General features: G+C 34.9%; 1 long non-coding RNA gene across 17 annotated transcripts in view; it reads right to left on the bottom strand.

Moving 5' to 3' along the window:
- LOC106506297 (uncharacterized) overlaps positions 1-25330 on the bottom strand; it is a 476882-nt gene that overhangs the window by 347068 nt on the left and 104484 nt on the right. Inside the window, exon 5 of one of the 17 annotated variants that reach the window (XR_002339163.2) lies at positions 5825-8840. The exons of 15 other annotated variants lie outside the window; for them this stretch is intronic. This is a non-coding gene — a long non-coding RNA (uncharacterized LOC106506297). Of the gene's footprint in view, positions 1-5824; positions 8841-20874; positions 20942-25330 lie in introns of those variants that run through there. One more of the 17 variants, XR_014829363.1, reaches the window with a different exon arrangement.

Here is a 25330-nt window from a genome sequence, read left to right as displayed (position 1 = left end):
TGTTCTTTTTTCCTTGCTGCTTTACATTCCCATCAGGGGTATGCTTTCCTTTTCCCAGATACCTTCTATTATTTGTATTCAGTATTCAGTTGTGTTGTGTTAAAGATACAATTCATGCAATTTACATCCCTGTGGACTTCCATGGCTCACACTCACAAAAGCCAGCATCCCTTCAAGCATTACTGGAACATTCTCTCCTTTCTCTCTGCATATTCCTTTTAATATTTTTTTTACTGACTGATAAATTATTTTTGTAAACTTCTTGTGATAGAGCAAAATAGCATCTCTGCTTTGTTTCCTACATAAATGATAAAAATAATTTTCAGACTCTCTGTGACTGATGACTTTATATGCTGTCTTCTGAATTACACCTTAAGGCAATTTCCCCCCTACAGCACTATTCCTTCAGTACTCTGTGAAACTGAACTTCTTTAATCAAACGAATTTGGGAACTGTGTTATACACTTGAACATTCCTTGTGTACATAAGCATTCTATGAATTCAAAGCACTTGATTCACATATTCATATCAATACGACCACCTGAATGCTTCTTTAAACAAGAATTCTCAAATTTAAAAATATCCCAAACTGACTTGGAGAACAGACTTGTGGTTGCCCAAGGGGAGGGGAAGGGAGTGGGATGGACTGGGAATCTGGGGTTAATAGATGCAAACTGTTGTATTTGGAATGGATGAGCAATGACATCCTGCTATATAGTACTGGGAACTATATCTAGTCACTTGTGATAGAGCATGATGGAGGATAATGTGAGAAAAAGAATGTACATATGTATGTGTGATTTGGTCATTTGCTGTATAGTAGAAAATTGACAGAACACTATAAACCAACTATAATAGAAAAAAATAAAAATCATTTAAAAAATAAAAATGTCCCAAACTAAATACCAAATTACATCCCAGAAAATGGCACCATAATCTACCCAAGGAACCAAGGCCAAAAGTTTGATGTTATCCCTGATATATCCCCAAATCTCACTGTGGTAGGCAGAATTCTAAAAGGCCCCAGATGACCCAGGTCCTTTTATAATCTCCTTCCTGAGTCTGTGGAAGAGACAATTGAATATAATGGGATATTAGTCCCATGATTAAGTTCTGTTGTATGACACAGTTGACTGTGAGAAAGGGAGATTCTTCTTGCTGGGCCAGATCTAATCAGATAAGTACATTAAAAGGAAAGATACTTTGTGACAAATGGGATCTGAAGTATAGGGGAATTCCAAAGGAGGAATATTTTACACCACAGATTTTGAAGATAAAGGAATATGGCAAAAAGAATACAAGCACCCTCTAGTTGCTGAGAACAGCCCCTAGATGACAGCCAGTTAAAAACCAGGGCCTCAATTTTATAACCCTGAGAAAAGTTGTTCTGCCAACAATATGAGTGAGCTTGGAAGAGCATTCTTCCCTAGAGACTCCAGATGAGAACTCAACAGAAATCTCTGATTTCAGCCTTGTGATACCTAAGTAGAATAAATAGAATTTCCAGCCACATTGTGCTGGACTTCTCACTTACAGAACTGTGAGCAAACAAATGGGTGTTAAGTTGTTAAATTTGTGATAATCTGTTAACGTAATAGAAAACTGGCATGCTTGCATCCCAATATCACCAATTCCTGTGGATTCTATTTTGTACTTATTAAATTTGTCTACTTTTTTCCATCTCATCATTCACCATCCTAGTCCAAGTCACCATCATCTCTCACGTAGACTTCTAATCTCCCTGTGGACATAGCCTCTAAGCCCTCCATTCTTTACACAGAAACTGGAGGGTTCTTTTAAACACACAATTCCAATATCATCATCCCTCTTCTGCTTTAAAACCTACAATTAATTCTCATTACTCTAACAGCAAAAATTTTAAGTAATGCTTAACCTAGAATTTGCCCAACTACCCACCCTAAACCCACGTCACTTTTTTTCCCCCTGTACCAGTATCAGTCACTCTGGTAGTTTTTTAGTCCCAGAACCATGTTTCTTTCCACATCCTATTCCCTTTCCTGGGGCATTCTGCTCTCTCTTCAACCCCCATTTTCCCCACCTAGAGCTTAATAATCATGTAGGGAAAAAAATTTTAAAGTTAGGTCCCCTGGGAAACTTTCTTTACCCTACAAGTCATTCTAGTCCCTCTTTTATATACTATTATAGCCCACATAGCCTACTCATCCCCTATGGCATTTAATAGAATTATTTCCATGGGATTTTTTTAAAGTAACATCTTTAGTATTACTATTACTCAACATACTGTCTTAGTTGACCTTTGTGTAAAACTGTAACTTGAGAACCCAGAGTATTTCCACTGCCTCTTTTCTTCAATCCCTCCTTCATATATGGCCAGAATGAACTTGTTACTATACAAATATTGAAGCTTTCCTCTCTTTCTAGAAGTTCTTTAATATCTCCCTGAGGCACAGAACTTTTAATAAGGAAATTGTATAAAATGAAATTTTTAACCCTGCCTATGAATGAACTATAGACAAGTTTATAATTTTATCCCAAGTAAAATTTATTGACTTTTGTGAAATTAAACAGTTCACTTTTCTATTGCAAATACCAATTTATTTGCATTAACTGCAGCCATCCTATTTTACATGTATTCTATAGAATGTCTTTCATGTGGTTTCTTCCCCTCTAGTTAGTTGGAAGTATTTCAGGTTTTCTACATTAATAGCCTGGAAATATCCTGTTTCAATCTTTAATAGTGGTCATGCTAAGTTTTTTCAAACCCACTTAATTTTATATTTTATTCAGTTTTGCTTTTTTTTTTCAGGGCCTCGCCCACAGCATATGGAGGTTCCCAGGCGAGGGGTCAAATTGGAGCTGTAGCTGCTGGCCTATGCCACAGCCACAGCAACACAGGATCTGAGCCACATCTGCAACCTACACCACAGCTCATGGAAACGCCAGATCCTTAACTCACTGAGCGAGGCGAGGGATCGAACCTACATCCTCATGGTTGCTAGTCAGATTCGTTAACAACGGAGCCATGACAGGAACTCTAAATTTTATATTTTCTATCAAAATCTACCAGTAATCAGTCCTTGACCTGCCATTAAATAAGACAAGAGTCTTTTTGGGTCTTTAAATCCCCCATTCTACTCACATCCATATACACTCACACATATACACCATTCCTGTGCTAAAACTTCCAAGATTTTAGTTATTATCTTATTTTACTTTAATGTTATACATCAATAATAGTTTAGTCTCAACTGTAGACTCATTTTACAGTTCATTTGTTGTTATTCTTGCTGTTATTCACCATTCTTCTGAGAATACCACATCATCCTCAGTCTTTAATTCATTTTTCATTTTATTGGTGTATACATTTATATAATTATATCAAGTAAGGCCTGAGAGTGGGTAAACTTTGGAAATATATGTACTTTCCCATTTCACCTGAATGTTTTCCTGGGTATGAAAACTAGGTCCCACATAATTTATATCTTAGTACTTTGATGACACTGCTTCATTGTATTCTAACAACCAGTCTTGGGAGTTCTCTTGTGACTCAGCAGGTTAAGGATCCAGTATTAGCACTGGGGCAGCTTGGGTTGCTGATGTGGTGTGGGTTTGCTCCCTGGCTCAGGAACTTCCACATACCATGGGCACAGCCACAAAAAAAGAGAGTATTCTAAAAACAAGTCTTATTTATGAGACATTTTATGCCAACCTGATTTTTTATTTTTTGTAGTTAACCAGATTTTCCCTTCTGAAAGCTATTAGGGATATCTCTTTTTGTTTGGTGTGGACCTATATTTCATTCACTTGTTCAGGGCACTGCTCAACCCACTTTTCCCAAAGCTAATGCCTTTCTTTCTTCAGGTCTGAGAAGTGTTCCTTATGGTTTGTTTTCTCTACCATTTTTCTGTTACTCCCTTCTGAAACTTCTACTAGAGGTATGTTGAAACTTTTGAGACTTCTTCCACTTAATTTTTATGCCAAACTACAAATTTTGGTTTGTTTTTTGTTTTTGTTTTCGTTTTTTGCTTTTTTTTTCTTTTTAACTTATTTCAATAGATGCCTAGAGTTCAGTTTTCAATTAACAATTTACTCAGTAGCTAGAATTACTCCTTTGAGCTCTTCTTTCAAACCTTAGTATTAATAATTTTATTTTCTTGATGTCTAAGATCTCTGTTTAATTTTCTCTTATTTGACACTTTGTTTAATATCATCTATTAAATAAATTGTTTGAGGATTTAGGCCTTGGTGTCTCCCTTTCCTTGCTTTGTCCAAATATTTGATGACACATTTGTTCAATATTATTTTGAGAATACATGTTCCCATCTTTGTGAATTCTGGTTTTGTTTACAGGAACATGTCCCTTGTGATAATGTGGATAACAAGTTGGATATTCTATTTGAAATTGAGACAATAGCTTATCTTCTGTTTTGGAGATCTCTCTTCCTTCTGGGACACTGTTTGTATTGGGGTATCATGATCCAAACACTTGAACTCCCTGCTTCAGCTCATGAGGAAAATGTTTAACATAAGGGTTAGGGACTGGGGCTCTAACTTGTGCTCTCCATGTGAATCTATATAGTTCCATATCCTTGTCCTAGGACTATCCTTTCTTCTAATACTGCCATCCTTGAGACATGAATGAACTGCTCCTAAAGCCACAGAAATCCTCCCAAGTAGGTATCAATTTATGATTTAGGGACGTGACTTCCTTCATCAATCCTGATATGACTGTCTTCAAATGGTTTTGACATTTGTGGTCCAGACACTTTCTTTCAGTGTCATTAGGGATTTATTCTTTATAAAATACATATTATCTTTCAAGGGATTTAGAGTAGGTAGGAAGGTAGGTTCACATTCTCTGTTTTGTCATTATCTATCTCTCTTAAGTGGGGGAAACTAAAGCACATAATAAATTTATTTTTATTTTTTTATGGTCACACCTGCAGCATATGAAAGCTCCCAGCCTAGGGGTCGAACAAGAGCTGCAGCTGCCGGCCACCACCACAGCCATAGCAATACAGGATCCAAGCTGTGTGTGCAACCCACACCACAGCTCACAACAATGCCGGATACTTAACCCACTGAGCAAGGCCAGGGATCGAACCTGCATTCTCACAGATACTATATTGGGTTCTTAACTCACACAGCCATAAGAACTCCCTAAAATTTTTATTCAAGGTCAAAATGTAAGAGTTGCCTAGGCCAACTGGAATATAAAACCCCTGGTTTCTTTTCCACTTTTTAGTCCTCTAACCATTGACTGCTTTTAGATATATATTTAACTCTTCTCTTTTCCTAAAGAGTTCAGTAGCAATGTCTTTTGTTAAATGTTAAGTGAGTAGATACAGAATAACACAATTTTATACATGATAAGAACTTCTTTCATAATAAGAAGTCATTGATAGAAAAATAGGTTTTGCCAAATGTTTAGTCTTAAGGTATTTTGACAAAACCTCAGTGCTACATTGGAATATCACTAAGACAACAAAGTGAATCAGTTCTTGTCAGTAAATATCTTTAGCAATATTCTTTTAACGGATAAGTTTCATAAAAGGGCAGAACTTATTATGCTATTAGCTGAACATTTTAATTATAATCCGTAGGATATTTTACAGGGAGTTTAACATGATAATTATTCTTTTCAACAAATTAGCAGTCTTCATCCTCAGAGTTCTTAGCAAGAATAGCCATAGTTAAATTATGCCAAACACAAAATTATCCTAAATCACATATTATTCACTTGAAGTTTATTATTATGATTTTTCCCTTCAGAAACAGAAGGAACAGAATTAAATCACTAATTGCAAGAGTAAGCCATAAAAGAATCTACACACAAAGTGTATAATTTTATTAAACTGCCAAGTACACATTAACAGTGAGATTTTATTAGAGGTAGTTATAAAATATCTGTGTAAATACTATAACACATTAGACATTTATTCAAAAATACCTTTTTTATAGTTAATATAACAATTTAATATGTTTTCTTCTGGTACATGTTCTTTGAAGACTTAGTACATGGGCCTTATTCTAATGTGAAACACATTAAATGCAGCATATTCTACATATGCCAAACATAATGAGAATAATTATTTTAGAAAAAAATTTTAGAAATGATAGCAATGTTGCTGGCATTTACTGGTATTTTACTAAGTGCTAGACATGGAGATAGGGGCCTTCTTATATATTGTTTAAATTAATCATCACAACAAGGGAAAGGTCTTATTTATCTTCCACACTTTTAGGGGTATAAATTGCAACTTCGGAGGTGAGATAATCTTCCCAAAGTCAAAGAGTTTCAAGGTAGGAGAACTGAAATTTGAACAGCTACTGGCTTATGAATAACAGTTTCTAGTTCTTCAACTATATGCTAAGCTAAGGTTGCTATATTTATTTCCTCTACAAAATGAGGCAATTAAATCATCATCATCATCCCCATCATCATCGTAGCACTCACATAGTAAATTAATGCACAGCACCACCTGTTGGGAACCAGAAGAATAAGAATAGTGTTCCCAAAGCTGATCACTGAAAGTTATAAAATTAGACCAGGCAGTTTGTCAGGATTTTTAGACTTAAGTGTGACTACAAAACTGACAAATTTCCCTATCAACTGTCTCTAATAGACTGTCAACTTTTTAAAGTCTGTGATGATTGAGTTTATGTGTCAACTTGACTGGGCCACCACAGGGTATTTAAGTATTTGGTCAAAGGTTATGCTGGGTATATCCGTATGTTTTGTTTTGTTAAATGATGGATTTAACATTTGAATCAGTAGACTAAGTGAAACAGATTACCCTCTCCAGTGTGGGAAGTTCTCATCTAAAATCAGTTTAACACTTGAATAGAACAAAAAGTCTGACCTGCTCCTAAATAAGAGGAAACTCCTCCTCCCTGACAGCTTGAAGCTGGGAAAAGAGTTTCTTCCAGACTTTGAACTCAAACTGCAACAGCAATTCTTATTGGATTTCAAGCCTACTAGCTTTTGAACTGGAACCTAAATTATCTGGATCCCGGGTCTCCAGCTTGCCCACCGCAGGTCTTGGGAATTTCTCAGCTTCTATAACTGCCTGAGCCATTTCTTTACAATAAATCTCTTTATATGTGTGTGTGTGTGTGTGTGTGTGTGTGTGTACCTATGGGTTCTGTTTCTCTGGAGAACCCTGACTAATGCAAAGCCCTTTTCTTTCATTTATAACCACATTTCATCAAATCAGAATTATGTTTTAATGAAGGTTAAAGAACAAGGTTCTCAAATCTGTTTTGTTTTTTTTTTTTAAATAGGTATGATTAATTCTCCTTAATAGTTAAGTTAAACACTGAGGGTGACATCCTTCAGAACTGCTGCAGCAGAATAAACAGAGTAAAGGCTGAGGAACAAAAGCCACAAGTTGTCATCACTGACTTGCTATGTAACCAAGCTACAGGTCCCTTCAAGCATGACCTCCTTTTTAAAGCAAATTAATTCAATGTGATGACCTCCTCACTAAAGGTCTCTGAATTATCAATCATGTGTTTTCACTATAACTTGGTGCTTGACTCCTTCCTTACTCTTTTCTCTGTCATTTCACACTGCCCCCACTCCACTCTTTTCAGGAGCCTACATTAAGATTTTAAACCCTGACTACAGAGTATTGGTGGGGAGGCCAACAGCATTAGCACCACATAGGAATAATAGAAAGAACCTTCTGGGTCCCAGGTGGAAATGCTCCTGCCAGGGTCTGCCATGTCAGCAACTTTCATGCCCCTGTAAGGGTTCCACTTGACCAGAAACACAGTATATCCAGTCAGCCAACCCCCAAACACCATGCCAGTTCTGGGCCTTATACTCATTTCCTTGTTCCCTCTCACTCTAAACAAGGTTGACTTGGTGGAGCCAGTCAATCAGATATTTTCTATTTATCACTCCCTTGTTCTTTATTCTTTACTTTATAAGAGTTTTCTGTCTTCTGCCCTGTTTTGCAGTTCTCCCAAAGGAGACTGTCTGCTTCATGAAGTGTTAAATAAAGTTTGTATGTGCCGCTTAAATTGGTTTCTTTAATCATTTTTAACAGAGCTTATTAGACGTGCAAACCCCTAGACCCCACTCCAGATCTACTAATCAGAATCTGGATTTTACAAGGTCTATGATTTGTATACACATTAATATTTGAAAAGAATCATTCTAGCCCTACTGAAAGCAACTATGCTTGAGTGGAGGGAGTAAAGAGGTTTATTGGCATTAACTAATATTTATATTTGCACATGCTATAGAGACCTTTTAGACTATGAACTCTGAAATCAACCCAGATTTCATATCCCAGGTTTCATTTGCCACTTTTATGGGTGGGACCTTGGCTGCTATAACTTAACTTTCTGTGATCCAGTTTCCTCCTCTGTTAAAGTAGGAAAAATAATAGGACCTAGTTTACAGAGCTGATTTACTTTAAACTGATTAATATATGTAAAATAGAAGAGTGTCTAATATACATACTAGGTGTTCACTTTTATTTCACATTCTTGATCTCACATAAAGATGCACTATTGGCATCAAACTTTGGTTATGAAAGCCTTCTCTTTTTATTAAAGAATATCTCTAATTAATATTCCAATAATTTTTCATATCTCTTTTTTTTGGACTTTTGCTTCACTGCTTTGGTTTTCTTCTCTTTTTGTTTTTTCTTCCCTCCCTTTTCCTTCCTTTTATTCCTTTCTTCCCATCTTCATTTTGCAAAGGTGAGTGCCTCTTGGTCCTTGCTCCTCTTCTGCTCCCAAACATCCATTCTGGTTGTAAACCTCAGGGATACTTTAAAAGAGCTAAGGAAATATTTGTCCCAGATTTGTAATTCTGTTGTAAACCAAAGCTAAAATCATGAGTGCTGTGGCATCCCAAAAGAAAAAAAAAAAAAAAATGGGTTAAATTTACTATTCCTTTTAGAAAGGACCCTCTCCTTTAAAGATGATTTGCAGAGATAGCACAGTAAAAGCAGTAATGACCCAGGCTTTTGAGCTGAAAATCAGGTATGCAAAGTCTCTCTTTACAAACCCTTACAAGCTATGTGGCCAAGAATAAATTTCCTAATCATGTACTTATCTGTAAACTCTTATATAGTTACTGTAAATGTTCCAACAGACAATACAAAGTATTTAATCACACAGTTCCTGAAACAGTAAAATTCTTTGAAATATTAGTTCTCGTCATCACCATCTTTAATACTATAAACAATGCTTACCAATGATGCAACCAGAGGCAAATTTACTCTAAAAAGTGCAAAGCCCAGATAAACAAACCTAACTCATCTTAAAACTACTTAGATTCCCTCTGTCTTTCCTCCTAAATTCTGGTCCTCTCCTGACTCATTCACTTAGAACTATATTCCTTGCACACAGGAGGGTCTTTCACCTCAGTTTCTTCCTTTAATTCTTCTCTCTTGCTATGTGTAACTTTTTCCTCTCACTGTAATTCTTTCTTCTTTTAATCTGCTCTTCCTTCTTTCTTTTCTAGTCAATGCTTTTGTTTTTGTGTATCTAGAAAATTCAAGTTAACTTATTCACTATTTTTCCAAGAAAAAAAATAATTTTATGTGTGGATCTGAGTCATTGAGTAAGTTTTATGTTCTCCTTTGTTATGATGTCTCTGTCATTCACATACAATTTTAATATTCTAATGACTTTCAAATATTCATTAGACAACACCAGTTAAATGTGTCATTCACCATATCAGTGGCTGAGAAGTTTCCACTGGTTACTGAATTAAGAATCATTTTCCTATCTTAATGCTTTTGTGATTAAATTTTATTTTACCCTGTGTGAAAATATAATATAGGAGAGCTTAAAAAATCAGTTTTTGAGCACATCTGGCAGACTTTCCAATAAGTAATTTTATTTTGTCTTCATACTTTTGTATTTGGGTTTTTTAAAGTACTTGTTTTACTATAATTACCCTCAGTTGTGTTCAAGAAAATCTAGTCATCCTTATGTAGATCAAATCCCATTTTTTTCACTTCATAGGATGAACTCTTGATTTGGAATTTAATTAAATAATGGATGGAAACATCCACTTAAACACACGATTATATCCTTTTAGAATTTATATTTGTACTTTAATAACTGTAGTGAAAGTAAGTTATTTCATGTTACTATAAAAGTAAATTAAAATATATGAATCGAACTTCTTTTAAATAGAAATTTTAAATGTCATCTCCAATTTCATTAATCCTTTATTAGAAAAAGACTCTGTCACTTTTGCAATTTATTTTTGGTTGCTAATAATTTCTTTGGAAAGCCCAAAATTAAAGCCAAATGTCTTTCAGGGCAGTATAATGTGAGCTAAATAGTATTGACATGTGTTGGCAAAACATGTACAGCAAAACAAAGGGAGAATTATGCTTGGGTTTTGCAAATTCTGTTAGAAGTTCTTTCTTAAACAATGAAATGTTTCTATATTTTTAGGGCAAATGGGAAGAAATTTTACTTTGTCACTATGTCAATTTTGCTCTCTTGAGTGACCTCTCCTGGCATTTCTCAGATGTAGCTCACATCAGGAGTGGCTTGATGAACCAGTCAGTGCCTTATTCATAGAAAACCATAATTTAATATTTCACTTCATATTTTGTGCAGTAACTTATTAAAATTATTATAATAGAGTTTTACATAAAATTAGAAATGTTTCTATTTAAAAAGCTATCCAGAATGTCTAGAAACATTTATTACTTTATAACTATTCTCTTTCCCCTCTTGCTATTCTCTTGGGACACACACGGGACACACCACTTTTCAGGTGCCCCTGCTTTAAAATCATGCAGAAACCATCTGCCAAAAGTCTTGGTTATTTTTCTTTCTCCTATCTTTCTGAAGCAAAATGTCATGGTAAGTATAGAGGCCCCAACTTAGCAACACTTCCCGTAAATAAAGGAAATGGTTTCTCATCCCAAGTGCTTCAGAGCTCCTGCGAAGGCAGTGGAAAAAGTCTGCAGAGGAAATCTTTTGAAATGTAATCAGCAGCAGCTTTGGGTGGAGCCCTGAAATAAGACCTTACCTTTCTATATTGACTTCTCAATTGAGGAACTTGAGGTCAAATGTCAACTAGAATATTATAAAATGCTGTCCATAGAAACAGAGTTAGGTCTTGTGTGTTATAATTAATCATTTGGAAAATATATATATATATAAATATTTTGTTTCAGACCTCATATCTCCATGCACATATTATACAAATTGGCAACAAGATAAAACTTAATTAAAAGTAAAGCATATCTTAGCATTGTTTGAGGTTATAAAAATTATCCTTGTATAAAATATTTAAGTGACTCATTTCTCCACCTATAGCCAAGTGCCCCAAAGAAGAAAGTAAAAACAAGCAAATTTATTTATTCCATTATTAATGTGATTGAACAAATAAATAGTCTTGTCAAACTGAAGATCCGACAAAAAATAAGCATTTAAAACTAATGTGATTTTTCCTTTAAATTTTAAATTGTATAACTTTCTGCATTATGAAATACTTGAACCACTTAATAGTGATGAATATACTATATATTGTGCCTCTATTTTTAAATATCCCATGTACATTGTACCTAAATGTTTTCTTATAGTTGTATTTATATAAATGAGATGTATATAATTTAGGATCATTTGTTAGGAAAAAAGCGTATCTAATTCTATTTACGACAGTTGGCAAGGGAATTCTGAGTATAAATTTGGTCTACTAGATACTTAAAGTTCATAGGGAAGTTAGAAGAGAAAAATTTCTTACTTAAAATTGGAAAAAAGCAATAGTAAGCCTTCAAGCAAGTGTGTGAGGTTTTTTTTCCCCTTTCATGTAAAAATGGAAAAAATGTTTCTTCTTCATGTTACTGAAATCTGTAATCCAACCAGATAGAAAAAAAATCATGTTAATGCACCTTTCTCTAAGACACAGGGCATATTCTTTGACACCAAAACCTTGAGACCAATAGATCAAGTCTACAGTTCAGATACTGACTATAGCACCATCTGAAGAGGTTCTTTTACTCAGAATATTTGAGACAACAAATGAATTCGTTGAGGACATAGCCAATTCTATGAAAAAAGAAGTGTCCATAGATACATGCAGTTTAAAACTTTTAATAATGGGAGTTTCTGTCATGGTTCAGCAGTTAACGAACCTGACTAGCATCCATGAGGATGCGGGTTCGATCCTTGCCCTTGCTCAGTGGGTTAAGGACCCAGCATGGCCGGTGAGCTGTGGTGTACGTGGCAGACATGGCTAGGATCCCACGTTGCTGTGGCTCTGGAGTAGGCTGGTGGCTACAGCTCCAATTCGACCCCTAGCCTGGGAACCTCCATATGCCATGGGTGAGGCCCTAAAAAGACCAAAAAAAAAAAAAATTAAATTAAAAAAACACCTTTTAATAATGTTCTTAAAAATACTGTGTTAACTTGGATTTTATGGCAATTCTCTTGCCTCACTAAACCTGACTTAACAGCAGCATTTGGTACAAATGATCATTCCTTCCTCCTTAGGACTGTGTTCTTTACTTGGATTCTGAGGCACCACACTCTCTTAGTTGTCCTCCTAGTTTATTGGTTTCTTCTCCTCAATCCCTTCTGTTGATGTTTCCTCATCTCTCTAACCTATAAGTAGTGAAAGGCTTTAGTTTTTACCATCTAAATTTTCCTATCTACACTTATTCCCTAGGTGATCATTTTTGGTTATATGGATTTAAACACCATCTATACTCTAGCAATTCTCACATGTATACATCTGGTCCAGGATCATGCCTGTGAACTTTACTCCTATATTCAGATGCCTACTTGACACCTTCACTTGGAAATTTAATAGGCATAACAAGCTCTACTAGTCCAAAATTGAAATCTTTAGTTGTCCTTACAAATTTCTGCTTCTACCATCTTCTCCATATGAAATACAGCACCTCCGTCTTCAAGTTGCTTAAGCCATTAAAGATGGGACAATCTTTGACTTCTCTCTTTCCCTTATACTTATATCCACTCCTGTCTGTTCTTCCTTCAATGTATACTTAGAAATCCTGTCTGTTCTACCTTCAATGTATACTTAGAAATCAACTACTTTTTACCATATCTCTGAACTGGATTATTTTAATAGTTTTCCAGTTACCCCAGTTATCCCAGTTTCAATAGTTACCCCAGTTAAAACATATCATGTCACTTCTTGCTCAATATATTCCAGAGGTTTCTAAACTTTTAAGTCTATCTGAATTGTCCTATATTTTATTTTCTAAATCTCATTATTATGGGGCTACATTTTCTAACTAATGTCTAGCAGTTTTCTCTCACAAAATATTATCATTTTACTTAGCCTAAGACTAGTGTCTGATACATAGGTTTCATTTTATAAAGAAAGTTTCTTTTGCTATTTTGCATGAATATTTTTTTATTTTTTATTTTTTATTTTTTTTGTCTTTTTGCCATTTTCTTGGGCCGCTCTCATGGCATATGGAGGCTCCCAGGCTAGGGGTTGAATCGGAGCTGAAGCCACCAGCCTACGCCACAGCAACGCTGGATCCGAGCCGCGTCTGCAACCTACACCACAGCTCACGGCAATGCCGGATCGTTAACCCACTGAGCAAGGGCAAGGATCGAACCCGCAACCTCATGGTTCCTAGTGGGGTTCGTTAACCACTGCGCCACGACGGGAACTCCTTTTTTTTTTTTTTTTTTAATATTTTTTTTAGGATATAGAAATGGAACTTGGGGTAGGATAGGTTTTTCAATCCTTGCATGGTCAAGGTCCAATTAAATTTCTACATTTCTTATGAAAGTCTGTTAGTCTTTTACGTAAAATGCAGAAAAGTTGGGGTAAGAGGAGAACACATGAGAACACATCCTGACACCACTGATTATTTGATACACCAGAAGTTTCACGTAGAATAGATTTTTGGTCTACTGAAAAATAGCTATGTTGGTTAGATAAAATGAGGGGATGCCATCTCTCTCTGGTCTGCCTTCAACTGGTCTGCCCTATTGCCTCAAAAAATACCTTTTGAATATAAGAATACATAAATGTTGAATAGATAGGTAGACTAGTGAATAAATGAAACCAAGTCAATTAGGTTACATAGTTCAACCCTTTTAACCAGAGGTTTCCTCAATTAAAGTTAATGATTTTTTTTTGTCCTTACTTACTACTTTGTTTATATTCCTAGTAGGATACTTGTTACCACCTGCCTTGAATATTTTTAATTATGGATGTATGTGTTCCCACTACAATAGTTCTTACAGTAGCCAGGGCTTATATCTTACACACTTGAGGTTTCCCAAATATCTCACATAACATCTTGTTTATATCTTCTATACCTTCTTCATAGTAATTTTTTAGTAAACATTTACTGACCTTATTGATCATATAATATCTTGGTTATGGTTCAGTCATTCCTTCTGTGTTCACTGTGACTGGTGTCTCTCACCTAAGCCTCCTCTCCATTCCTGGCACAGAAAGTCTGCAAATACATTACCTAGGCCCCTTGTCAGATGTGACTACCTATTAGTCACCTCTTGCCTGGTGGAAGATTGAAAAGTAGGAAGAGGAGGAGGAGGATTTTTTTCTAGCTCTGGCAGTGTTTTTAAGCAGTTGTTACAGTGGAAGCAGAAGTAGCATCAGAAGGCAAGTACAGTTCGTATCCTGGGTTCTTACACAGACATCTCAGTTCCAGAAGCAACAGCCTCAGTGGCATAGGTCACAGGCAATAAAGATTTCCCTGCTGTTTCTTCAGCTTCGTGGAGTAATATCCTGATGTTCCTAATTTTCACTTGCTTGTGTTTGTTTTTCAAATTTCTAACATCTTAGCCAATTCCTAGTATTAAGTTCCTTTTATTTTCCTTGTTCTGACTGGATACTTACTTGATATACCTCTCAAAGGATACTTATTGTTCCCCATGATTGAATTTAAGTAAACTTTGATCTTCCTGATTTGATTTATGGAATAATATTTCAATCTAAAGGCACCTCTTAGATTAGTGTACTCCATAGGTGACTAACCTCAACTACTATTTATTAATTTGTTCTAAAACTCAAAATGTGACTTCTTGATATTATACCCAAATACAGAGAACTTGCCTTAGTATATTACTCTATATATGAGCCACATCATACAATCACAGTTGAGTTGGGATTCAGCTTCCAAAATATAAGATACATTCATTCATTTATTCTTTAACAAATATTCATTGCATCCTGCTAAATGTCCCACACTCTTCAAGACTCTGGAGATAGAGTAATGACCAAGATAGCCAAACATTTGCTTTCTTGGATCTGACCTTTTATTTCTCTTTTACACTTAAACTGCTTTTAATTGCTAATGTAGTAGTTCCAAACTTCTTCCTGAGTAGAAACTATGTTTGAATTCCTTTACATCAGATAGATTCTAGCTTGGAATGGGGTTTTGGACAGTTAATGGACAACTTGATGTACTTTTAAAAAAATTTTTATTATAGTTGATTTACAATGTTCTGTCAATTTCTGCTGTACAGCAAAGTGACCTGGTTACACACATATATACATTCCTTTTCTCACATTATCATCCATTTTATTCCATCACAGGTGATTAGATATAGTTCCCTGTGCTATATAGCAGGATTGACCTTCTATATTATTGGGAAGCAGATATTAAACAGATAAATAAATTCATACACAAAACCTTTTCTATCAATAATATGTAATCTGTAGAACATAAAATCATATAATCAGAACAATGGCCTACCATAATGAAGAGAATGTAAACCCTATTACCTAAAAATGGTATTTCACCTCTTTGGTTATTCTCCCTAAAACCCATAACCATAATCTAACTATAAGGAAGACATTAGACAATCCCAAACTGAGATACATTTCACAAAAATTCCTGGCCAGAACTCCTCAAAGCCATTACATTCATCACTCAGAGTCTTGAGGACTCCAACTCTATCAGTGACTGTTTCAATATTGTAAGGATATAGTTACTACTTTAATAACGTTGTAGTTAATGTATTAACTTTTCTCATGGATGCTGCATGCTGGGCGAAAGAAAGAAAAGAAAGGAAAGAAAGGAAAGAAAGGAAAGAAAGAAAGAAAGAAAGAAAGAAAGAAAGAAAGAAAGAAAGAAAGAAAGAAAGAAAGAAAGGAAGGAAGGAAGAAAGAAAGAAAGAACTGAGTCAATACTTTTCTAAGACAGTGTTTAATAACCAATCAGATGCTTTCAACATTTAAGGCATCTTGAATCAGCACATTTTTCAGGTAGTAAACTCAACATCTGCAATTATTGCTTAATTCCAAAACAACACTGTCTTTTAATCAATTAAACTCATTACATTTGCATTTTCAAATTTTTCCAATATACTATTTAACTCATTATGTCAAAATAATGTGTCTATAATCGCCTGGACCATTAAATCACTTTCCTAAAATAAATCTTCTAGAGAAGTTTTACAAACAAATTTCTCAGGGGATAACTGGACCTCTTTAAAGAATTTTCTACTCTTTCCCCGTAACAGGTGACCAGAAAGTACAACATAGAGAGGGTGACATTCAAACTGCAATAAGCCTACCATGTGAAAGACTGGAGAAAGGAATTATAAGCAAAGGAAAGAACAATTTCAAAGACACAGAAGCTTAAGTTGTATTGATTCCCTTTCAAAGCAGGCTTCAGAGATTTATTCAATTAATTACATACTCATAGCTCACAATGTCTTCAACATGAAGTTATACCTATGACATGTTTTGGCCTGTACATATTAGAGTCATATTCATGAAGCAGAAAGAGGCAATCAGAATCACAGAGTTCTAGGGCCCAGGGAATTACGCAGTCCAATTTTCTCACTCTGTAATGAGTCAAAGAAGGACCAGAATGTCTAATGGACTAAGGCTACATAGTGCCTGCCTGGTCCACAGAACCAGATTATGTTACTCTCCCATAACAAAATTCAAAATGGATTTATATGATTCAGTTTTAAAGTTCTCACTTTGAATTATTTAAAAGGCATTAGCCTAACACAAATTTGTGTCATGTTTACACAATCAGTTTCATTTTCCAAATGGTCTTTATTACCAGTGTGCAAACCCCACTGAACTTTGCCATTTGAAAGAGGGTTTTAAAATGTCCTGTTTTTACTCACTGGATTCTAAAAAGAATAAATAAAGTTAACCTAAAGTTAGAATTTGGTCAAGAGTGAAAGCAAAAATAAGTAGGTCATTATAATATGAAATCCCAATCAACAGAAGCTAAACTATTTTATGAATAAATCAATCTTTCTTACATGAAATAGCATTTATTAAACAACTAAAGATTATCTTCTAAGGAATTGGAAAAGAAAAGGGGGAATTCTATTTTCTGCGCCAGGAGCAAAGAATGGTCTTAAACTATTACAAACAAGTAGTATCAAAGAGGAAACACTTTGTAGAAATTACAGTAACACTGGAGGAGTCTCTGATCCTCGTGTACTTCCTACCATTGTCATGATTTACTAGTCAGCTCCTCAATAAATCAAAGCTGGTCAAAATGTTATGATGAGACACACGTCTTTCTGAACACAGTTACTCTGCGTAATTGTTTTCTCAGGCACATTTTTAATATAGATTACATTCTCAATGATTTTTTTTCCTAATCCTCACTTGAAACACTAAAAACGAAAGACATTTCTTTAGTGCATATTTTGAATTATGTTTATTAGGGTGATGTGCACAATACATATTTAATTTTTTATAGCACTGGGTCACAAAAGGAGAATAATCTGGTTGAAAATAATGTCAGTAAGATTCAAAGATATATTACAAGCATTTATTTGATAAAATCCTATAGAAAAAATACTAATCAATGTTTACAAGTAATTCTTTGAAGAAAATGTTTTTGACTCCTATGGCCCCTACTTCCTCTTTTCCTCAACTCTTACCTTGACTCCTACTCAATTTTCATTCTCACTAATATATCACATTTTCCACCAGAAATAAATTAAAAACCTTAGTCTCTTTTGTCCCAAGACTAATAGTATTTGCTAAGACTTTTCCTTGGCCTTACTATAAACTTTTTAAAACTGGATCCTAGTTTCTAGCCAAATATCCTTGACACTGCTCTTTAGATATATATTTTTTTCTTTTTTCAGGGCCACACCTGCAGCACATGGAAGTTCCCAGCCTAGGGGTCGAATTGGAGCTGTAGCTGCTGGCCTATGCCACAGTCACATCAACACCAGATCTGAGCCATGTCTGCAACCTACACCACAGCTCAGAGCAACGTCAGATCCTTAACCCACTGAGGGAGGCCAGGTATTGAACTCACATCCTCATGGTTATTACTGAGGTTCATTACCCCTAAGCTGCAACTGGTAACTCCTGCTCTTGAGATATCTTATTCATTAACTTTTTTAGTATGGCATCAGCTCCACCACCTCTCTCTCTCTCTCTCTCTCTCTCTCTCTCACACACACACACACACACATGCACACACACACGCAGAGTAAGGCTCCATGCTAGATATTCTACTCTTTTTGTTTCATATCTGCATGAAAAACTTAGAGAAATGAACTGATAAAAATGTTCATATTATTTAGCCAAGATATAACATTTTGTGGAAAAACTTTCTATATTGATCTAATACACCAGATGAATATTCTATCCTATACTCACACTGTTTTGGAAAAGACAGAACAAGTGCAAATCTAGTAAACAAAATATTCATCATTTATCCTAGAGTTTACTAGAGATTCTCAGGAGAAGTTATAGCCACTGTCATAATAGCAGTTTTCCATTCTATTCAATAAAGAAATAAATCTGGCACTTATGCTAATCCTATAACTTTCACTAAGACCCAGCTATGTTGTGAAAACAAGATTATGGGTAAAGGAAGAAAGAGAAGAATAAGGGGAAAAGGGAAGGGGGGAGGGGAAGGAGAAGGTAGGGAGAGGAAGAAGGTGACTATTAGAGTCTTTGCCTACAATAAGTAGCACCTTGTAGAAAAGGTTCCAAAAGATGTTTGTAGAGTAGTATGTCTTCAAAATATTGCAGACTTAGATGGATATACATGGCATGTTCCCTATGTTTGAAGGTTATAATATTACTTGAAGAACTTGTCAGGTGTATATGACTAAATGGTAGGATTAATTTGAGACATTTTAGTTTTTTTTCTTTAACATATTGGTATACTGCTGATTTGACAGAATCACTTCAGAGTCTGCAGGTGGTCACCATTGAGATTCTTCATTTTTGTTATTTTAAAAGGTGTTATTTAATGGAGTTGATAGGTTTGTTCACAAAAATTCTTCAGACAATCTCTATCCAAGGCATTTATATCCCCTGAATTTGATGTTTATTTTTAATCTACCTAAAGGAATTCATTAGTCCAAAATACTCAATAAGGAACCAGTGAAACAAATTTGGCTTCACTACATGAATTCTGACTCATGAGATTTCATAACTCAGTCGCATAAATTGGAAAATATGAGTGAGTTTACAAAGCTGCCCATGAATTAGAAACTAGAACCCCAAAATAATAATATAAATAAAATCCAAATCCCATAGTCCCGTTTTCCAGTAGGAAAATTGAACATCTGATCCTATTTTGAGGTTCAATGAAAAATAAGGAGCTGCTTCATATGCTGTCCAGAAAAATAAAATTTAACCTCTCAGCTTATTGTTTTGAATCTGTTTTCAAAATATTACATATATTTTTTACGTGTCATTTTAAAGAGGTTAACTTTTTATTTTAAAATTACTTAAATTTACAGAAATCTTGCAATAGCCCAAAGTATTCCCATATACTATCACACAGTTCCCCAGCATTAACATTTTAAATATTTGATTTCCTCTCTCCTTCTATATAATTATTTATATAGTGTATACGTATTTTTTCTAAATCACTGGAGTGTAAGTTGCAGACTTGATGCTTTATTACTGCTAAAGATCAGTATGAAAATGCACAGAAGATCTGAATAGACATTTTCCTAAAGATGCAAGGATGGCCAACAGGTATGTGAAAAGATGCTCAGCATCACTAATCAGAGGATGTAAAGAAAAGAGAATCCTTGCCTTCTGTTAGTAGGAATGTAAACTGGTTCAGCCAAAATGGAAACCAGTGGAGGTTCTTCAGAAAGTTAAAAAATAGAACAACCATGTTATGCAGCAATTCCATTTCTGGGTACTTACACAAAACAAAAACACTAATCCAAAAAGATTCTGCACTTCTATGTTCACTGCAACATTATTTACAACAGTGAAGCTATGGAGCAACCTAAGTGTCCATCAGCAGATGAATGGATATATATATTATAATTGACTATTACTCAGGCATAAAATAGGCTGGAATTTTGCCATTTGCAACAACATGGATGGACCTGGAAGGTATTATGCTTAGTGAAGTCAGACAGAGAAAGACAAATACTGTATATCTTCATTTACAGGTGGAATCTAAAATACATAAAAATGAAAAAGTAAAAAAAAAAAAAAAAAAAAAAAAAAAAACCCTACTGAGTTTACAGATACTGAGAACTCATTGGTGGTTGCCAAGCAGTGGGAGCTGAGGAGTGGGTGAAATGCATAAAGGGGGTCCAAAGGTACACAATTAGTTATAAAGTAAGTCAGTCATGAGTAATTAATGTACAAAATGTGACTATAACACTGTAATATTAATAATACTATATTGTATGTTTGAAAGTTGCTAACAGAGTAAAATGTGAAAGTTCTCATTATAAGAAAACAAAAGGTTTTATAGCTATGTATGATAACCAGTGTTAACTAGAGTTATTGTGATGATCATTTTGTGGCACATACAAATATCAAATCATTATGTGTGCACCCGAAACCAATATAATGTCATATAGCAATTATGCCTCAATTACAAAAAAAAAAAAAAAGAGTTCAGCATATATTTCCTAAAGACAAAGATACTTTCTTACATAACCAGAGTATATCAGAATCAGGAAACAAAGATTGACATACCACTATTGATCCACAGGTTTAGTCAAACTTTGGCAATAGTTCCAATGTCCTCTATAGCTAAAAGAAAAAAAATCTGAATAACTACAATTCATGACCCAATGCAGAGTCACGTTGTAATTAACTATCATGTTTACTTATTCTCCTTCAATCTGGTACAGTTTCTTTGTACACTTTGTGTTTTATAATCTTGATGACTTTTATGTGTATAGGTCAATTGTTTTGTAAGAACTTTGGGTTTGTTGCACGGTTACTCATGATTAGATTCAGATCATCTGTTTTAATCAAAACACATCAGAAGTGATGTTGTGGTCTTCTCAGTATACCAATATTAACCTTTCTCTTAGAAGAGTACCCCAGGAAAAGAGGCTCATTGGCATCCCAAAGGAGTGACTCAAAGAATTTAAAGAAATGTCTAAAGAATTTTTGTGAACAAACCTATCAACTCCATTAAATAACACCTTTTAAAATAATAAAAATGAAGAATCTCAATGGTGACCACCTGCAGACTCTGAAGTGATTCTGTCAAATCAGCAGTATACCAATATGTTAAAGAAAAAAAACTAAAATGTCTCAAATTAATCCTACCATTTAGTCATATACACCTGACAAGTTCTTCAAGTAATATTATAACCTTCAAACATAGGGAACATGCCATGTATATCCATCTAAGTCTGCAATATTTTGAAGACATACTACTCTACAAACATCTTTTGGAACCTTTTCTACAAGGTGCTACTTATTGTAGGCAAAGACTCTAATAGTCACCTTCTTCCTCTCCCTACCTTCTCCTTCCCCTCCCCCCTTCCCTTTTCCCCTTATTCTTCTCTTTCTTCCTTTACCCATAATCTTGTTTTCACAACATAGCTGGGAAATGATTACCTCAGTCAAGTTAATTCATACATCTATCCCCCCCGCCCCCAGTGTGGTGAGAATACTCATGATTTACTCTTAGCAAATTTCAATTACACACTATAGTATTATTAACCACAGTCACCATAATATTTAATTCCTAGGACTTATTTATAACTGAAAGTTTGTACCGTATGGCAAACATCTCTGAATTTTCCACACTCCCAACCCCCTAGTAACCACTGTTCTACTCTCAAGTTCTATGAGTTTGATGTATTTAGATTCCATACATATCACACTTTCTTTATGGATTCATACGTCAAAGGACACTAAAGTTTTTCTGTATTTTGACTATTATGAATAATGTTGCAATGAACATGGGAGTGCAAATATCTCTTTGAAATACTGATTTCATTTTCTTTGGATAAATACCCAGCATTCATATTGTGGGATTATATGATAGTTCTATTTTTAGGTTTTTTGTTTTGTTTTTTGTTTTGAGAAACCTCTGTACTCTTTTCCAAAGTGGCTACACTAATCCTCATCAATAGTGCACCACAGTTTCCCTTTTTTTCCATAGTCACACCAACCCTTATAATATCTTGTCTTTTGAGAAGAGCCATTCTAATGGATTTATGTCTCATTATAGTTTGATTTGCACTTCCCTGATGATGAGCGTTGTTGCACATTTTTTTCATGTATCTATTGGCCACACATTTGTATGTCTTCTTTGAAAAAACGTCTATTCAGGTCCTTTGCCCATTTTTTAATTGAGTTATTTGCTTTTATTGCTATTTAATTATATGAGTTAACATATTTAGGATATTAACACCTTATCAAATACATGGTTTACAAATATTTTCTCCCATTCCATTTTCATTCTGTTGATTTTTTTTAGTTTGCTGTAATTCAACTTGTTTATTTTTGCTTTTGTTGCTTTTGGTGCCTTATTCAGAAAATTGCTGCCAAGATAAACATCAAGAGGATTTATTTCCATATCTCCTTCTAGGCATTTAAAGTTTCAAGTCTAAGATTTTAATCCATTTTAAGTTGGTTTTTGTGTATGGTATAAGGGTCTAATTTCATTCTTTTGCATGTGGATATCCAGTTTTCCCAGCGTCATTTATTGAAGAGACTATCCTTTCCCTGTTGTATGTTCTTGGCACTCTTGTCATAAATTAGTTGACCATATATGGTAAGTTTATTTCTGGGCTCTCAATTCCATTGGTCTATATGTCTATTTTTTATACTAGTACCATACTCTTTTGATTACTATAGCTTTGTAATACAGTTTGAAACAAGGAAATGTAATACCTCTTGCTTTGTTCTTTCTCAAAAACATTTTGGCTATTGGGGTATTTTGTGGTTCCTTATGAATTTCAGGATTTTTTTTCTATTTCTGTGAAAAATATCACTGAAATTTTGATAGGGATTGTATTGAATCTATAGATAGCTTTGGATTGTGTGGATGTTTTAACAATATTAATTACTTCAATCTAAGAACACAGGATATCTTTCCATTTATTTGTATCTTTGTCCATTTCTTTCATGAATGTCTTATAGTTTTCAAGGATAAATGTATTCTTCCTCCCATAGCACTAATTTCCCCCCAACTTCTCCTTGCCTCAATAGCCTTATTATTCCATAGTTTTTATTTCAACTTTCATTGAACTTTTCAGTACTGAGATACTGCACTGGCAGTGCATTTCACATATTGTTTCCCCTATTTTCTGTTCACAGCTAGTGAAACTTAGCAATTTTAGCACTACATCATGCCTGGTGTTATAAGTATTTCCATCTACCATCCATATGAGGTCCTCATTGCCAGCTGACCAACTAGTGATCCAGCTACAAAATTTACATTTAGTATATGTCCCCAACACTACTCTTGAAACCACGTGTCATAATTCAGGTTCCTAGAAAGCTGACTGAGAAAAATTTGTGTGAAAATGGATTACTGGGAAGTGTTCTTAAGAACCACATCTGTAGGAGATGAGGAAAGGAGACTTGCGTACGAAAGATACTGAACTGGATTGCAGTTGCTACAGAGACCTTGATTAAAATCATGGGAAGCTCTGAAGCTAGGGTGGCCCTTCAAAGAAGCTCCAGATTAAAGGAAGGTGGCCAGGCCATCATAGCCTCTTAGATTTGACCTGCCTCTGGGGAGGCAGCCATCTTTGATGAAGCATGATTACCTAGGAGAAATTCAGCCATTATTCATCAGCAATCAATATTCCTGGAAGCTTTGAAAAATGAAGGCCTCAACGCTGAAGGAGAGAATCTGGTGGCACATCACAGCATTCATAACCCTATAGCTAATTTATTTTATAGAGTGCTCCATTTTGTGGAAACATTACAATTTTTAAAATTAATTTTGTCAGTGCACATTTCACTTGCTTCCTGTGTTTTTCACTTGCAAACTGTGCTGCTAAATATTCTTGTACATGTCTTATGGTGTAGTTATACAAAGGTTTTTCTAGGAATGAATCCAAAAGATATTTTTACAACAAAGTACATAGGTAAACAAATTTTGACTCTTAACCAAAATTTTGATTCACACAATCTCCCAATATATGACGTTGTCAGAAATTTTTAAATTTCCCTATCTAGAGGGCATAAAAATATATTTCCTTGTGTCTTATTTTATGTTTTCCTTATACATCAGTATTAGGATAAATGACCTAGATTAGAATTGAGGCACTCAATAAAGATAGCTTCTAAAAATAACATCTTTTAAAACAACTAATTTAAATGAACACATGGGAGTTCTCTTATGGTGCAGTGGGTTAAGGATCTGGCATTGTCACTGCAATGGCTTGTGTCACTGCTACAGTGTGAGCTCGATCCCTGGCCCAGGAACTTCCACATGCAGCAGGTGCAGACAAAAAACAGAAAACAAATAAACACATTTTACAGCTGAGTTACAACCAGCTGGATGGTTCTGGGAGCCTGAGTAGAGAGGTATTTGTTCTCAAAGCTTTCAAAGTATTATGAGCTCTTCAAGAACACTTTATGCTAAATTATTTGTATTTTCTTTATAATTACCTGAGCCTGGGTTTTCCATAAGCCTGCTTCATTCTCTTTGAAATTGTATCAATTTTTACTTTTAAAAACACTTTTATTTCACATAGAATTTTAAAGAGTTCACCCTATTTTTTTTTCCTTTTTAAAAAAATTTTAGGAGTTCCCATTGTGGCTCAGAGGAAACAAATCTGACTAGTATCCATGAGGATGCCGGTTCAATCCCTGGCTTCCCTCAGTGAGTTAAGGATCTGGCATTGCTGTGAATTGCAGTGTAGGTCACAGACACAGCTTGGACCCCACATTGCTGTGGCTGTGACGTAGGCCAGCATCTACAGCTCTGATTCAAGCCCTAGCCTGGGAACCTCCAAATGCTGTAGGTTTGGCCCTAAAAAGACCCCCCACAAAAAAATTCATTGGAGTATAGTTGACTTAGAAAACTGTGTTAGTTTTAGGTGTACAGCAAAGTAAATCAGTTATATATATACCTATATCCACTCCTTTTCAGATTCTTTTCACATATAGGTTTTTATACAGTACTGAGTAAATCTCCCTGTGCTATACAGTAGACCCTTG

Source organism: Sus scrofa, chromosome 15 (genome assembly GCF_054392235.1).
Source record: "Sus scrofa isolate SSC_HxYL_T2T_F1_AM1 chromosome 15, Sscrofa_HxYL_maternal_Yorkshire_Landrace_v2.0, whole genome shotgun sequence".
Taxonomy (NCBI): domain Eukaryota; kingdom Metazoa; phylum Chordata; class Mammalia; order Artiodactyla; family Suidae; genus Sus; species Sus scrofa.
This window is presented reverse-complemented; position numbering and strand designations above follow the sequence as displayed.